General features: G+C 47.4%; 1 protein-coding gene across 2 annotated transcripts in view; it reads left to right on the forward strand.

The window, feature by feature from the left end:
* The window catches only part of LOC115473976 (C-C chemokine receptor type 8-like), a 40,648-nt gene that overhangs the window by 12,055 nt on the left and 11,791 nt on the right, over positions 1-16,802 (forward strand). For both annotated transcript variants that reach the window (XM_030209226.1, XM_030209218.1), the window contains exon 2: positions 1,654-1,726. The gene's annotated coding sequence lies outside the window, so the exon portion shown is untranslated. The remainder of the gene's footprint in view (positions 1-1,653; positions 1,727-16,802) is intronic.

Genomic DNA, 16,802 nt, shown 5'->3' on the forward strand with positions numbered 1-16,802 from the left:
ATCAGCAATTATCCGCATAAGTGCTGGGCACTATGCTATAACATATGCACTAACATCACAGCATGTAAGTGTGAGAGGGGCACAAACATGGGCAGAGTAAGGGCGTGTCTCTGAGATACACATGTAACTTACAGAATACTATAAGTTACACGCATTTCAGGTCACATTTATGCCCCACAGTTACAACTGCCATTGACTTGGCATAATTGTGGACGCTTAACTTTAGGTGTGCCAATGCTGACTTATGCTAGGATTCTATAACAGAATCTTGGTGCCAAGAAGCCGTTATAGAATCGCATGTGTCACACCGTCCTACCTTAGCGACGTGGCTTGACACTGCCGGCTCCCTCTCCGTGGCACATTTTTCTCCAGCCCTTTTTTTCTTCTGCGCTAGGACATGCACACTTCCAGGTCGCAGCTCCAGATGCTGGGAGCATCAGGGCGGTGGCCCGATGTCAGACGCACTCTTCGCTTCATCATTGGCCCTCACAATTCAAGCAGGGCCTCGGCAACAGGTCTTGTTTGCAGTCTCTCTGCCAGTTTTCTCTGCCTATTCACTTGGACTCTGCCTGACCTGACCCACTGACTTTGTCTGGATAGCCTGCCTTAACTACTGTCTGGATACTGACTTCGCTTGGATATCTGCCTGCCTTGACCCTTGCCTGGATACTGACCGCCTGGATAGCTGCCTGCCTTGACCCTTGCCTGGATTTTGACTTCGCCTGATTGTTTGCCGGAGTTGACTTCTGCCCAGCTTGGGACCTCGCTCTACTCTGTCAGCCCAATGTTCGACTGCCCTTCAGAAGACCTCAAGTCCTGCTGACCACCCGAACCTGAGGGCTCAAATCTCAGGGAATGGCGCTCCAGGTGAAGACCCTAGGGCATTGTCAGCTGCCAATCACCAGTTCCTGGTGTCAGCACAAGGGCTTACTTCTATCAGAGCTATTAGAGTGCGACAGCATGGCATTGGGGCACCTAAATCTTGGTGTCAGTTTATAGTATTGCCACCTATGTTTACTGAATACTTTCTTTTATAGGTGTATATTCTGGATCAATTTTCTAAGTGCATGAATGCATCAGATACTACATGCTCAAAATAATTTATAAAATTACCTCCCTTACAGCTATTTGGTGAATTTCTGAAAACTAGGAAATAGGGTAGGTAATCCATTGTGACTGTTCTTGTTCTGTACCATGCTTTCTTACTGAGTTGTGTATGAACAGCATCTGTACATGCCAGATGGGTTGCTCCAACATGGACAGTCTTGTAGATGTAAGGATCACTGGATTCTACAAGCAATGGTAATGTGATAGCTAGCTTCAATGCTGCAAAATGCTGCTCCTTCATGAGAGAGCAGCATCCTTCCCTGTGCTAGATTCTTACATTATCTGGATATTAGAACTAAAAATATCTCACAGATAGATTGCACTAAGGTATTCTTCCCACATCCTTTACATGTACCTTCAAATGCACATGCTTCCTGTTTCTATTATGTTTGATGCATATGGTACAAGATACCCAATGAGATCTCTTTAAGATGGAAGATTAAAAATAAATAATTGGGTGACGGTACTGTGGCTAGAAAGGTTTCTTCAGTTTGGTCTGAGGTGACTTTTGATTGAAAATTAAGAACCTCTTTTCTAATATTACAGCTGAAGAAAGTGATTATTGGTGAACAAATAATCAACAAAAAGTGGAGCCTGCAAAATCCTTATCTTTCCAAAGGTAATTGAGCAGTTTTCTTTTGCTTTATATTTGCACAGGATAGCAGAATTGTGAGTCTAACTCTGTGGACATCCACAAAAACAAGTTGAATACTTTTGAGAATATCACTAACATCTCGAGATTGGAACTCCAGCCATGGTTATGGGCACTTTTGAAGAATAATTTATTTGTATATTTGGGAGTAACTTACATTGCTTGCTTTCCTACCTTTGTTTTTGTTCTGCTTCTTGATGTGGCTTTTTTCAGCTTTCTGTCCTCCTTCTTTCCTTTCCTTCTGTTGCTTGATTCTTCTGTCATCTTGCTGATTCTCTCTCTCAGCTGATTACTCTTGATACTTAGAATTGTCATTTGCCATTCTTTGGGGCAGGTTACAAACTTATATTAACCCCTATTTTTCTTTATCAGTAATTGGGTGCGTTGTAACAGTCTGATTTCTAAAAGTATAAAGGGTCATGGATTGATATACCTCCTTTCTGTGGTACAACCAAAATGGTTTCTTTATATGTTATATGCAAGTACTTTGTCCCTAAGGGGCTCACAATCCGTTTTTGTACCTGCGCAGATGTGTTCACATGCAGTTTTTGTGGTCAGACCTGTGTTGCAATTCTAGTATTGTTAGCACAGAACCAGGTATGCATACCTATGGTGTGCTTTCTCAGGTTAGCACACAAGTTTTGCGCAGGTTCTATTTGCATACAATTTGTTTACTGCATCAGCAAGCAAATATTTAGTGTTAAGCTTATTACACTTAGGAACCCATGCATACAGCTCTAATGCAAGCTTACTGCATCAACCCCTCAGACAAAAAGAATATATTTTATTTATTTAGCAAATATCCTTCTGCCCGATATTCAAAAGGGTTTAATCCCGCTAAGTGACTCGGCATCTGATATTCAGTGGCACTTAACAAATAAGAGCCGCTGAATATCGTCACTATCCAGCTATCTCCTAACTGGTAAGGTTAGAGGCGGTCTGGGAGTGGAGCATGGATGGAGTACCTACTTAGCCACTTAGTGGCAATTTTTAGTCCACTAACCAGGTAATTAACCACATAAAGTTAGGACAGCAAAAAGGCTGTCTTAATTTTATATGCTAAAGTTAGCCAGGCACCGGTCTGAATAGCTGCTGGTGCCTGGTTAACTTCCAGGTGACCGCTGATACTCAGATATTTAATACTGGTAGTCTCGCGTGCCCCGTCATTGAATATCAGATTTCACACCAGCCCACGGCTGTAAGCAGCTCACACACCGCTTCCCACTGCAAGCTGAATAACAGGCAGCTTGTGTGAAAAAGTACATGTACCTTTTATATACTGATAGCATCTCTTAGAGCTTAGATCACTCTCTCACATCGCCTTTGGGGAATTTGGGCCCATTTGTTCATAAAGAGCTATTTTTAACTCTGTGCCATTTGAAGGTTTCTTATATGAATAGCTCACTTCATGTTTTGCCACAATATTTCCATAGGGTTTAGGTGAGGACTTTATTTAATTTCAGTTATCTTCAATGAACATTTATAGCCTGCCTTTACTAAATCACCTTGGGCTCAAGGCAGATAACAATATGTAACCCAGGTTTCACCTGGTTCTAGCTCCGGACCCGGGTACACATAAACACTCATGGCTCACCCAGGCCATTCTCACCACACTCACATCTGCAATCAGTCTCCAGTCAAGCTGGGATGGGCAAATGGTCCAGAATAGCAATCCGGGGGTTTGGGAGACACTTTTATACTCTCAGTTCTACTCAGCTGTTCAGTTCAGGAACCACACTGCATTCCGGAGCTTAACTTTTATTGAACTTCTGCAATTGGCAGATAGCAACTTGCATTAATTCTCACCATAGTCATTTGAATAACTCATATAATTTAAGTTCAGACTTTTGTTTCTTTGTGGGGAACACCTTTACCACTGTATTTCCTGGGGAATATTTACAAGGCTATTTACATATAACAAGTGCTCCTGTCCATGCCTATCCCAGAGACTTCAGATCCCCAAAGGCTGTACTCCTCACTGGTTTTCAGATTCAGACCTCTTGTGGTCTGACCTCCCTGCAGAATGGTCCTTTGCTTTGGCACCACTCTAATCCTGGGATGGGCACTCTTTGGCTCCACTCCCACACTCCCAGACTGGGTTTCTCCTCTACCCACACCTGTAGAGCTCTCCTCAATACAGTTGCCACTTTGCCATTGGTCTGTCTCTCTTAAAATGGGACTCTTCTTCTCCTTCAGGTCAATGGCAGGGGACTATCAAGTAGCTTAAACCTACAGGCAACCAAAGACACCTCAGGCAACCAAAGTCCATGTGCTTTCACATGCAATTACTCTTATTAACTCCTAACTCCACAGATAATTCCTTTCATTTCTATACGGATAACATTCTACTGCTTTTCCCAACAAATCCATATAATCCTTCACTGGGTGCTTTGCAGAACTGTCTTGATTTAGTTTCCAATTGGTTAATTGAACATAAACTGGCACTTAATAAACAAAAGACTGTAGACTGTTGGTTTAGTGGCAGTGTGAATATTTCCATTTCGACTTTTGAATCTGTTCAGTACATCTGTTTCACCAGTTGAGTCATTTTACTATCTAAGGGTTATTTTAGATTCACATTTGACCTTTTCTCCTCATGTTTCCTACTTATCAAAAGGCTACTTCTTTATACTTCATCAATTACACTCTATACATCGTTATTTTGACCAGAATACCTTTCCCTCTTTAGTTCTCTCTCTTTTGGTATCAAGGCTGGACTACTGTAATATTATCCATCTTGGCTGCACACGGCTAATTTAAAGAAACTCCAATCAATTCAAAACACCGCTATTAAACTAACCTGCCATGTAAAGGAATTTGATCGTGTTACCCCTCTTTTACAAAAATTTCACTGGCTTCTCTTGGCTCAGTGAATTACCATATAAACTCCTTATATTTTTAGGGCTTTTAGACTTGGTCTTCATGATTACTTAGCCTCTCTAACTATTCCCTATTCTCTAGCTCGTCTGTTGTGCTCTGTTTTTGGACAGAAAACAGAGGATAGGGTTAAATGGTCATTTCTCTCAATGGAGGAGGGTGAACAGTGAAGTGCCACAGGGATCAGTACTGGGACCAGTGCTATTTAACATATTTATAAATGATATGGAAATCAGAATGACAAGTAAGGTGATTAAATTTGCAGATGACATAAAACTATTCAAGGTTGTTAAAACATGTGCGGACTGTGAAATATTGCAGGAAGGCCTTAGGAAATTGGAAGACTGGGCATCCAAATGACAGATGTCATTAAATGTTAACAAATGCAAGGTGATCCACATTAGAAAGAAAAATCCGAATCATAGTTACCTGATGCTAGGGTCCACCTTGGGGGTCAGCACTCAAGAAAAGATTTAGGTATCATCTCTATATATAAAAGGCAGCACCAACATTCTAATGATGCCTCCAGCCGGAAGTGTGAAGCTGCAGAGATATCCGGTTTCCCCATGAGTGTCTGCCCCGCCCTCGCTCTCTCTGTAACACAGTGAAGGAAAACACAGCACAGCACGAAATCGCTCTCTTTGTAACAGTGAAGGACTGGAGGAGGGAGGGGAGAGAGGGCAGACACCTTCACTCTCTCTGTAACACAAACAAAGCACAGCAGGAAACCTAACACTGAAGGACTGGGGGGGGGGGGGACAGCGAGCAGAGGGGACGGAGAGCAGAGGGGAAGGGAGAACGGGCAGAAGGCAGGGACACACACACTCCCACATGCACACTCTGAAGAAAACCTTGCTAGCCCCCGTTTCATTTGCATCAGAAACGGGGCTTTTTTACTAGTTGTAGATAATACGCTAAAATCTTCTGCTCAGTTTGTGGCGGTGGCTAAAGAAGCAAACAGGATGCTAGAAATTATTAGGAAAGGGATGGTGAATAAGACCAAAAATACTATAATGCCTCTGTATCGCTCCATGGTGTAACCGCACCTTGAGTATTGCGTTCACTTCTGGTCACCATATCTCAAAAAAGATATAGCGGAATTAGAAAAGGTTCAAAGAAGAGCGACCAAAATGATAAAGGGGATGGAACTCCTCTTGTATGAGGAAAGGGTAAAGAAGTTAGGACTCATCAGTTTGGAAAAGAGACGGATGAAGGGAGATATGATTGAGGTCTACAAAATTCTGAGTGGTGTAGAATGAATAGAAGTAAATCATGTTTTACTCATTACAAAAGTACAAAGACTAGGGGACACTCAAGGAAGTTACATGGAAATACTTTTAAAACAAATAGGAAGAAATATTTTTTCACTCGACGAATAGTTAAGCTCTGGAACTCTTTGCCAGAGGATGTGATAACAATGGTTAGTGTATCTGGGTTTAAAAAAGGTTTGGACAAGTTCCTGGAGGAAAAGTCCATAGTCTGCTATAGAGACAGACATGGGGAAGCAACTGCTTGCCCTGGGATTTACTACTACTACTACTATTTAACATTTCTAGAGCGCTACAAAGTGTACGCAGCGCTGTACAAACACAGAAGAAAGACAGTCCCTGCTCAAAGAGCTTACAATCTAATAGACAAAAAGTAAAGCATTTAAATTTAAAATATTTAAGCAGTCAAGCACAAGAGAACAGTCACAGAAGGACAGAAGATGTTGAAGGGTGGTCAGTGTGATTAGGTGTAACTCTGGTTGGAGTAGTGGGAGAAGGTGATAGAAGAATAGAAATGGGTGAGGTAAAGTAATGAGTGGGTTGATAGGGAGGTTATATAAGACATGTCACTCTAGGGGTGGGTGGGTAGAGGGGTAGGGTGGGTGGAAGCAGGAGAAGGTATTCTCTGCAGCCTATCTGTGAGATGGAAAATGCTCTCTGAAGCTGCTGCTATAAGTTGTTAGTTTTCTCTCCCTGAAAGAGATCCAAGCCACACCCACGAAGTTCAAACTGTCAGTGGGGACGGTGAGGGGAGGAAATGGCAGTGCTTGATGAAAAAGAGAGCTCAGTTTGATAGGAGATATACTATAGGATGTCATTCTGAGGCCAGGCTAAGTCTAAAGCAGGAGAAGGTATTCTCTGCAGCCTATCTGTGAGATGGAAAATGCTCTCTGAAGCTGCTGCTATAAGTTGTTAGTTTTCTCCCCCTGAAAGAGATCCAAGCCACACCCACGAAGCATGGAATGTTGCCATGGTTTGAGTTTCTGCCAGGTACTTGTGACCTGGCTTGGCCACTGTTGGAAACAGGATGCTGGGCTAGATGAACCATTGGTCTGACCCAGTATGACTACTCTCAGGGGTGGATTGACCTTTCGGGCTCTGCCTGGATGCCCATCGCACACTACAGCCCTCCTCAGTTCTACCTTTAAAGGCGCACTGCGGGGGACATGTTCTTTCCTGCCCATTGTGCTGCCGCTATTCCCCCTGCCTGGCACCACTGTTATTTAAAAATGGCGGCCGAGACTGTTGAGACCCGCGAGACTATCATGGGAAGTCTCGGCTGCCATTTTAAAAACATGGCGGCGCTAGTAGGCAGGGGAATAGTGGTAGCACAGCGGGCAGGAAAGAACATACTCCCCCCCCCCCCCTCAGAGACCACTAGAGCACCAGGGCCCCTCAGGTAGGAAAGGGGCAGCGGAGGCATTGGCTGCTGCGGTAGGGGGGGCAGCAGTGCGGCGGTAGGAGGGTGTGAGGCAGCGGCCAGGCAGGGGGCCAGACCACTCTCTGTTCACCCCTGGCTACTCTTATGTTCTTCAAGATTGCAATAAAAACCCAGCTTTTCAATCAGGCCTATAATATGACTACTTGAGTTTTGTGAGCACTCATATGGGTTATCATTTCCTCCCTATCGTTCCTGCTTCTTCTTCCCCTCCCTACTCTTTTCCTTTTCTCCCAACTTGTTTGCCCTCTCATAGATAGAATGTTTGCTGAGCTCCCTTTGCTCATATAGAATAAATGCTTGAGTACCTTTCCTATTTTACACTGGAGTTCTTTTCTACTCTTTTGATTTTACTGTATTATTGTACACTGCTCAGGTCTGCCAGATAGTATGGGCGATATAATAATTTTTAATAAACATAAACTCTACAAAACATGGGCACTATCTTTCTGCATTTTATTCTATAAACACTCCCCCTGGGCTGGGCTTCCTCCCACCCTGGGACCTCCCAGCAGTGGCGTTCCTAGGGGGGCTGATACCCGGGGTAGATCGCCGATGTGCCCCGCCCCCCGGGTGCAGCACCCCATCCAGATGCAGTGCAAACCCCCCCGGTGAAAGGACCCCCCCCCCGCGAAGGAACCCCCCGCCTGGGTGCACGCCGCTGGGGGGGTGCTGCGCACGCCTGTCCGTCGTTCGTGCCATGCTCCCTCTGCCCCAGAACAGGAAGTAACCTGTTCCGGGGCAGAGGGAGCATGGAATGACCGACGGACAGGTGTGCGCGGCACCCCCCCCAGTGGCTTGCACCCAGGGCGGACTGCCCCCCCCCTAGGAACGCCACTGCCTCCCAGTCACTCCCTTCAGTGACTCTTTACAGGGTTTACTCTTCTAGTAATCCCCAACCTAACAGGGGATTACAAATATAATTTATTACAATAAGTAAAACATGTTATATAATACCTCAGATTAGTAAAAGCAGAAACTCAATTAAAATATACTATACATATTGGTGCTTATTTTAGAAGCTCTATTCATGTTTTTTTATGTCTGAAAACCAGCATTTAGATGCCCATATTGCATAGATATCCAAATGTCAATTTTATAAAGCCATATGTATGTCCATATGGAAAGAGGGCAAGGCCTGGGTGTGTTTGGGGATGAACTTGGGTGGACTTAAAGCATAGATGTTCATCCCTCATTGCAGAAGGGGAAGGAACATCAATGTCTAAAAAGGTAGATGTCTGGATTTAGACCTGGAACGTGCAGGAGACCCTTGTTGGAACGGTCAGCAACTGTTTGCACTTACCCTGTGTTATCTGTAAAATTTAACACAGAGTAAGTGCAAAGCCTGTGTGATACATGCAGAGAATGTGCCCAGCATCTGCCAGATTGCATTTAATGTGAACAAGTGCAAAGTGATTCATGTAGGAAAGAGGAGCCTAAACTATAGCCATACGATGCAATTAGGAGTCACCGCCCAGGAAAATGATCTAGGTGTCATATTTCATGGGAGACAGTGGGGATGGACTAAGTGGGCTCATTGTGCTGCACTGGCCCACAGAAATAGCATGGCACCAGCAAGAAGTGGTGGCAGGAGAGATAGGTAGAGTTTAGAAGGGGCAAGGTGTACACTGGCTCCAAACTATATGTTTCTTGGTTTGTTTTCCCTCTTGGCTCTGCTACTGAACCCTGGCTTTCTTTCATGTTCCTAGTACTACTTTGCTGATCAACTCCTGACCAACTCAGGACTAGCTTTTGGAATTTGCGATCTATGTGGCTGTGCAGGATACCATGATTAAGGGGGTATTGCTATAGTGGTATCCCACTCTCACATCCTTCTAAATTATGAGAGTAATTCTATAACAGGGTGCCTAAAATAAGAGGGTAAGCCTATTCTGTAAAGAAAAGTAGGCATCTACTTTTCTAAACAGAATACAAGTGCAATTGGCAGAAAATATGCCTACATTTAAGGCATTATTACTTACACCAGAACATGTGCAAATTATTGAATACTATAATTTATGTGTGTATTTGCATACTCCACCCATGCACATGCATACTGGGAAAGTACACGCCTTCAAAACACGGTTCTTACTTTTCTGCTAGTTGATGATCTAAAATGTGCGCTGAGTTGAGCACCCCCAATCATTATTTAAAAGTTGGATCCAAGGCACAAACCATTAAGAAACTCCAGACTACCCAGAACACCGCAGCTAGATTGATATTCGGAAAGGCGAAATATGAAAGTGCCAGACCCCTTAGAGAAAAATTGCATTGGCTCCCACTAAAGGATCGAGTCGCATTCAAAATTTGCACTTTGGTTCATAAAATCATTTATGGAAATGCCCCATCTTACATGTCTGACCTAATAGATTTACCAGAGAGAAACAACAAAAGTTCATCACGTACCTTCTTAAACCTCCATTATCCCAACTGCAGAGGACTTAAATACAAATCTATACATACATCTAGCTTCTCATACATCTTGACTCCATCGCCGGCTATCACCACTCGTCCAAGCTTAAACACACCACCGCCCAGGACCAGACGGCAAGCTAAGTGTTAAATTTTTTACCATAAATTGTTCCAGCCGTCCTTTCGGTCTTTCCCTGCGTGTACCGCTCAGCCCTCCTGTTCCAACCCACCTAACCCAGCTTGTTCCAGAGTGATTCAGAGTGTTTCATCCCTGCTGCCTAGCTCTTGTTCCAGTCCTGTTCCAGTCCACCTGATCCAGCAGATCCAGCTCACTCCAGCCCTGCCGCCCAGCTCGCCCAGCCGCAGTCCGTCGGATCCAGCTTCTCCCTGTTTGTTCCACCTACCTGCTCCTGCCTCTCCCTGCCTGTTCCAGCTAACTGCTCCAGTCCCTGCTTGCTCCAGCTACCTGCTCCAGTCTGAACAGCTCCAGCTCACTCCAGTCCTGCCGCCCAGCTCACCCAGCCGCAGTCCATCGGATCCAGCTTCTCCTTGTATGTTCCGGCTACCTGTTCCAGCTTACTGCAGAGGAGAGCTTGTTCTAGCTTGTTCCAGCTACCTGCTCCAGCTTACCGCAGTCCGTCGAATCCAGCTTCTCCCTGATTGTTCCAGCCGCTGTCCGCCGGATCCAGCTTCTCCCTGCTTACCAGCCATCTACTCCAGCTTGTTCCAGCTTGTTCCAGCCCGCCTACTACCTGCTCCAGCTTACTGCAGTCCGTCGGATCCAGATTCTCCCTGCTTGTTCCAGCCGTAGTCCGTCAGATCCAGCTTCTCCCTATTTGTTCCAGCCATCTGCTCCAGCATGTTCCAGCCCGCCTGACCCAGCTCATCCAGCTCGTCCCAGTCTATCTGCACCAGCCTGTTCCAGTCCGCCTGTTCCAGCCCGCCTGACCCAGCTTATCCTGCTCGTCCCAGTCCATCTGCACCAGCCTGTTCCAGTCCGCCTGATCCAGCTCCTCCCTGTTGTGCCTGACATCTACTCCAGCTTCCTCCAGCCCGCCTGATCCAGCTTATTCCATCCCGCCTGCTCAGCTTCCCCCTATTGCTCCAGTCCTCTGCTTCAGCAGTACCAGCCCGCCTGATCCAACTTGTTCCTGTCCACCTGATCCAGCCTCTCCCTGCTGTTCCAGCTGCTCCTGCTACCCGCTCCGGTTTGTTCCAGCCTGTTCCAGCTCGTTCCTGCTACCTACTCCAGCCTGTTCCAGCTACCTGCTCCGGCCTGTCCCTGCCTGTCGGATCCAGCTTATCCCTGCCTGCCCCAATCATCTGTTTCACTGACTCAAGTCGCTACCAAAATCCTACTCACTTTATTAACTGCTGCTTGACAATCTGCAATATTGCTAGCATTTAGGCTTAGCTGCATCTCAGCTGCATCTCACTGTTACCCATTTTAATCATTGATTGATCTGCTTTAATGCTAATGTTTAAAACCTCAAGCTGTTACCTCGACTTCTGATGCATATTGAATACCTATTTTAACTATTGACTGCATTCCTCTACTCTATCTCAACCGCTGACTGAATTCCTCTAGACACTCTCACTCCCTATGCCTTAGCTGTTGCCTGCTGTCCCAGTCCTAGCCTTCCTGCCTTCCTCCTCTACTCCCATCACGTTAGCCACTTCATATTTATCCGCATCCACCTTAGCCCCACATATGGCCCCTATACACATTCTCTTCATCGCCCTGTCCCTTCCTAACATCTTCCCCCCTCCCCCTCCACTGTCTACCTCAGGAACTCATTCCCCACCCTCGTCCCCTCCCGTCCTACTCATCACTCCCCTACCCTACCTCCCCCCACCACCTCCCCAGCTCTCATGCCCCCCTCATCATTCCTAGCTTTCAACCTTCTACACTTCCTCCCCATCATTAACCCATCCCCATTCCTACTTAACACATCCCGTCTTCGTCTTCTTCGTCGACCGTCCTCCCCCACCCTCCTCCGCACTCTCTTACTCCTTCTCCTTTCCGCAGGGTCCCCCTCACCTCTCCTCTCCATATCCATGCAACCGATCCCAGAATGCCTCCAATCTCATCCCTATCCCCATTCTCCCCCCCGCTTCCCTCCCCTTCTCGTGTGCCCTATGGAATGCCCACTCAGTATGCAACAAACTCCCCTTCACCCACGATTTATTCATCTCCCGTTCCCTTCAACTGCTCGCTTTAACTGAAACTTGGATAACCCCTAGCGACACTGCCACTATCGCAGCCCTATGCCATGGAGGATATCTTTTCTCCCACACTCCCCGCCCAGATGCACGCGGTGGAGGCATTGGGTTTCTTTTCTCACCCTCCTGTAGTTTCCAACCCCTCCCCCTGCCACAGTCTCACTGCTTCTCATCCTTCGAAACTCATGCCATCCGGCTATTCTACCCGACACCACTCAGAGTTGCAGTCATCTACCGCCCCCCTGATAAGCCCCTCTCTTCATTCCTTACTGACTTCGAAGCTTGGCTCTCCGTCTTTCTTGATCCCTCATCTCCATCCCTCATACTTGGTGATTTTAATATTCACGTTGACAATCCATCCAATTCCTACGCTTCTAAATTCCTCACTCTGACATCCTCCTTTAACCTCCAACTATGCTGTACCACCCCTACTCACCGTAATGGCCATTGTCTCGACCTCGTTCTCTTCTCTTCCTGCTCACTTTCCAACTTCGGCACCTCAGTCCTTCCAATCTCAGATCATCACCTAATCACCCTCACACTTCACCACCCCCCCCCCCTCAACCTCGCCCAACTGTAACCACTGCCTTCAGGAATCTCCAAGCCGTCGACCCCCCCACCCTATCTTCTCACATCTCCAATCTCTTCCCTTCCATCTTATCTTCTGAATCCGTCGACAAGGCTGTCTCTACTTACAATGAAATTCTCTCCACAGCTCTGGATACCCTAGCACCATCTGTCTCTCACCCCACTAAGCGCATTAATCCTCAGCCCTGGTTAACCCCTTGCATCCGTTACCTTCGCTCCTGCACCCGTTCCACGGAACGACTCTGGAGGAAATCTCGCACCCTGTCAGACTTCACCCATTACAAATTCATGCTTTCCTCCTTCCAGTCCTCCTTATTTCTTGCCAAACAGGAATATTACTCTCAATTAACCAATTCTCTTGGCTCCAACCCTCGTCGCCTCTTTGCCACCCTCAACTCCCTACTTAAAGTGCCCTCCGCCCCCACCCCCCCTTCACTCTCTCCTCAAACACCAGCTGATTACTTCCGCGATACAGTGCAGAAGATAAACCTTGAATTCACTTCCAAGCCTTCTCCTCCCTGTGACTTCTTAACCCACTCCCTCAACCAACCTAACCTGGCCTCCTTCTCCTCCTTCCCTGAGATCACCGAAGAGGACACTGCTCACCTTCTTTCTTCCTCTAAGTGCACCACCTGTTCCTCTGATCCGATTCCCACCAATCTGCTTACCAACATCTCTCCTACAGTTATCCCCTCAATCTGTCACATCCTCAACCTCTCTCTCTCCACTGCTACTGTCCCTGACACCTTCAAGCACGCTGTAGTCACACCACTTCTCAAAAAACCTTCACTTGACCCCATCTGTCCCTCCAACTACCGCCCCATCTCTCTTCTACCCTTCCTCTCCAAAATACTTGAACGCGCTGTCCACAGCAGCTGCCTTGATTTCCTCTCCTCTCAGGCCGCCCTCGATCCGCTTCAATCCGGGTTTCGCCCACTACACTCGACAAACACCACTCTCCAAAGTCTGCAACGACCTGTTCCTTGCCAAATCCAAAGGTCACTATTCCATCCTCATCCTCCTCGACCTATCGGCCGCCTTTGACACCGTCAATCACAATTTACTTCTTGACACACTGTCCTCATTCGGGTTCCAGGGCTCCGTCCTCTCCTGGTTCTCGTCGTACCTTTCCCAACGCACCTTCAGAGTATTTTCTAACGGCACTTCTTCCACCCCCAGCCCGCTCTCTGTTGGGGTTCCTCAAGGATCTGTCCTTGGACCACTTCTTTTCTCGATCTACACCTCTTCCCTGGGCTCGCTGATCTCATCACATGGTTTCCAGTACCATCTCTATGCTGATGACACCCAGCTTTATCTCTCCACTCCCGACATCACAGTCGAAACCCAGGCCAAAGTTTCGGCCTGCCTCTCAGACATCGCTGCCTGGATGTCCAACCGGCATCTGAAACTGAACATGGCAAAGACTGAGCTCCTTGTTTTTCCTCCCTGTCTCTTCAGCCCGCAATCTCGGAGTCATCTTCGACTCCTCCCTTTCCTTTTCTGCCCATATCAAGCAGACAGCTAAGACCTGTCGCTTCTTCCTCTATAATATTAGCAAAATTCGCCCTTTCCTCTCTGAACAGACCACCCGAACCCTCGTCCACTCGCTCGTTACCTCTCGCCTTGACTACTGCAACCTTCTTCTCGCTGGCCTCCCGCTCAGCCATCTATCCCCCCTTCAATCTGTCCAAAATTCCGCCGCACGTCTTATCTACCGCGTGAACCGATACTCTCACATCACCCCTCTCCTCAAGTTGCTTCACTGGCTCCCAATCCGCTACCGTATACAGTTCAAGCTTCTCCTATTGACCTTCAAGTGCACTCAATCTGCAGCCCCCACTACCTCTCTGCCCTCCTCTCCCACTCGTAACCTCCGCTCTCAGGACAAATCACTCCTATCTGTACCCTTCTCTACCACCGCTAACTCCAGACTCCGCCCCTTCTGCCTCGCATCACCTTATGCCTGGAACAGACTTCCCGAGCCCATACGCCATGCGCCCTCCCTGCCCATCTTCAAGTCCTTACTCAAAGCCCATCTCTTCTCCCTTGCCTTTGGCGCCTAACCACCTTCCCCATTCATGTTACCTACACTGACTACATAGTTTGTAACCTTTAGATTGTAAGCTCTCCTGAGCAGGGACTGTCCTTCCCCCATGTGAAACTTGTACAGCGCTGCGTAACCCTGGCAGCGCTATAGAAATGCTAAGTAGTAGTAGTTGTAGCTGGGTCCCCCTTCCAGGACCCAGCCAGGCTCAACCCTGCTTAGCTTCCTTCTTCACCCGACTGTTGCCTTGCTCCACACCACCTTGGCCTGTGCTGGGAACTCAGCGCCAGACCCCCTGAGAGCTTACAGGACTTCCTCCTCTCTCTATTTTTTCCACAGAGGCTCAATCAAGGCAAAACGTTTATAGAAAAAAACTTTATTTTCTTGCTTCCATTAAGCATAGACACAAAAGAAAAACACCTTACTCCCAGGTTGTTAAGGTTTGCTGCCAAAGTCTCATTCAGGGTTTAAACAGTCCATGTAACTTCACTCCTTTTAACCAAAATTATTTCTCTTGGGAACAGAGCATATCCAGAAAGGAAACCCAGCAGCTCTGTCTTGTGTAGCCCCAGCACTTTCCAGTATCAAACAGTTTATACAGCTTTTCCTGCTTCATCTAACAGCACAGATAAACAGCACTTCTCCCACCTTGTTCATGCTGGGGTTTGAATTGTACTCAGCTCCTGTCTCTTCCTGAGGCCAGCACCTGTCCCCTCTTTAGCAGAGACCTCCCCCAGTTCCTCAGCCTCTCTCCTCCAGTCTTCCACCACTGTCTCCAAGGAGCTGCCAGCCACTCCCTCACAATACCTTTCCTCATTTGGGCCAAAGCCCCAATCTCCATCGGCTCCTCCCATAGTCCTTCAGCAACCTCCATTTTAACCTCATCCCCAGCTTCCTCCGCCCCCAACCTCCCCAGCTGGCCCTCATTACTTTCCTCAGAAACCATTTCCCAATCTGCTATCTCCTCCCCTAACTCCTGCACAGCCGGGTGGGGAAGAGAGGGATTTTGGGAATGGTAGTTCCTCCCCTTCTTCCTTAACCCTGCTAGCCTTTCAGCCTCCGGTAGTCCGGCTTTCTGAATGCCGGAGTGGTGAGTATGAAATCTGCCCTGCTGGGGTTCCCCTGCTCTCTGCACCCCCTTTCCTCGTGACTTCCGTGATCCCTTCTCACCTGCCTGCTCACATACCCCCGTTCTCAACTGATTGCTAGGGACGCTTATCTCTTCACTAGCAATCCGTGATAATACATTGGCATTAGTCAATAGCCGCCCTGCCCGGTGCTCTGCCCGGAAACGATAGGGCTGCAGGGCCAGGTACCAACGAGTGAGACGGGCATTGTTGTTCTTCATATGGCCCAACCATTTGAGAGGAGCATGGTCGGTCACCAATGTAAACGATCGGCCATCCAGGTAGAAATGACAGGCCTGTACAGCCCACTTGATGGCCAAACATTCCCTCTCAATGGTCGAATACCTCGTCTCATGTGGCAACAACTTGCGACTCAGGTACAGGAGGGGATGTTCCTGCCCCTCATGTAGCTGAGACAACACCGCCCCTAAACCAACCCCAGAGGCGTCTACCTGAAGCACAAAGGGTTTATCAAAATCTACTGCCCTAAGTACTGGCTCCTGACATAATATCAATCTCAATCTATCAAAGGCCCCTTGACTTTCCCCATCCCATTGAAGCGTGTTAGGGCTCTTACTCTTCAGCTTATCGGTCAAAGGGGCCGCTACGGAGGCAAAATGGGGAATAAACCTACGATAGTAGCCAACTATTCCCAAAAACCTCCTTAACCCTGTTTTATTCCTTGGCCGGGGAAAATCCCTAATACTCGCCACTTTGTCGCACAAGGGGTTAATCTGTCCATTCCCCACCATGTACCCCAGATACTTTACTCGCTGCTGACCAAAATGACATTTGTGGGGGTTTAAGGTTAGCCCTGCCTGTCGGAACTTGTCCAGTATCTCCCTGAGTCTTACCACATGGGTGGCCCAGTCTTCACTATGGATGACCACGTCATCCAGGTATGCTGCCGCATACTCTTGATGGGGGCGTAAGATCCTATCCAACAACTGCTGGCAGGACGCAGCCGCCGAGTGCAGCCCAAACGGCATCCTTTTAAACTGGTACAGCCCTACCGGAGTAGCAAAGGCAGTTTTCGGTCGGGCCTCCTCGGTCAGGGGTATCTGCC

This window comes from Microcaecilia unicolor, chromosome 1, assembly GCF_901765095.1.
Source record: "Microcaecilia unicolor chromosome 1, aMicUni1.1, whole genome shotgun sequence".
In the NCBI taxonomy this organism is placed as follows: domain Eukaryota; kingdom Metazoa; phylum Chordata; class Amphibia; order Gymnophiona; family Siphonopidae; genus Microcaecilia; species Microcaecilia unicolor.